This window comes from Malus sylvestris, chromosome 10, assembly GCF_916048215.2.
Source record: "Malus sylvestris chromosome 10, drMalSylv7.2, whole genome shotgun sequence".
Lineage (NCBI taxonomy): Eukaryota > Viridiplantae > Streptophyta > Magnoliopsida > Rosales > Rosaceae > Malus > Malus sylvestris.
In genome coordinates, this window is record NC_062269.1 from 22,012,459 (window position 1) to 22,013,649 (window position 1,191).

Genomic DNA, 1,191 nt, shown 5'->3' on the forward strand with positions numbered 1-1,191 from the left:
GCCACAAGCTTAGATCTAGTAGAGAATAAGTGCGAGCAGAACATCACCAGCATCGCAACCTACCAGCATCAACTCATCTCCAGCCACAACAAAAGGGCTAAGATCCGGCAGTTCTAACCAGGAGATCTAGTCCTAAGCCATCATCATTGCCCATAGAGAAGGTTCCAAAAAGATGGATCACATCTGGGAAGGTCCGTACAAGATCACCATAGTAGGCGGTAAGAGTAGCTACACCCCTGCCACCATGAACGATAAAGAGATTGAAAAACAGTTGAACACCTACAATCTGAGGAAGTACCATGCGTGACCTCCCACTACATTAAAGCCCGAAGACTCAAGCAGCTCGATGGGCACTACCTCACAAGCCAAGGATTATCTAGTTGTTATGCGGTTCTTATCTTACAACTAAGTTCTCATTTGTTTCACTCGTTTTTCAATGAGGAATTCAGAAGTAGTTTACAACTTGGCTCGGCTGCATGTTTATAGCAACTAATCACTCTTGCACTTTAAAAGAAGACCGTGCCATTCTTAGGGACTTATCGTAGGAATTGCGCCCCTTGAGAGACCAACCATGCTCTCCAATGAGAGAAGGTGAACCAATTCCCCGACACTCATCTAGGTCGGCTCTCCAGTGCGAAAAGATAAACTAATTGATTTCTAGTGCGAGAGGATAAACTAATTGCTCTCCAGTGCGAAAGAGTATACCAATTCCCCGACACCTACCTACATTGGGTTTGCTTTCCAAGGTGGGAGGATAAACTTACACTCTGAATATCCAGTCGTGGATGAGTCGGGCTACCCTGGTATAAGTAGGTACATGATGGCTTGCGCCGAGATTCCTAGAAGTAGCCAAATTGTCTTTTTCAAGGCTTAGTTCACTGAAGGATTTTGGGTCTCTTGGCCTAAACCATGGGAAACCGGGCCTTAGAGACGAAGAAGGCACATTACGCAGTACACCCTATGGACGGCTGCCCTGGAACCCTAAAGCTACTACAGAGTGCACTAAGATAGCCTACGGTTTCCGGAAGACTACCTACGGCTTGCCCTTCGAGCAGTAAAGCCGTGCTAGACTTATACAACTGCATATTCTTATGAAAGGTTAAACAAGTTAGCGTGCATATACGAAGCTTTATCGACTATCGACATGCTACGTAGTCGATAAGCTTCACCTTTGCCAAGCACAGAACGACC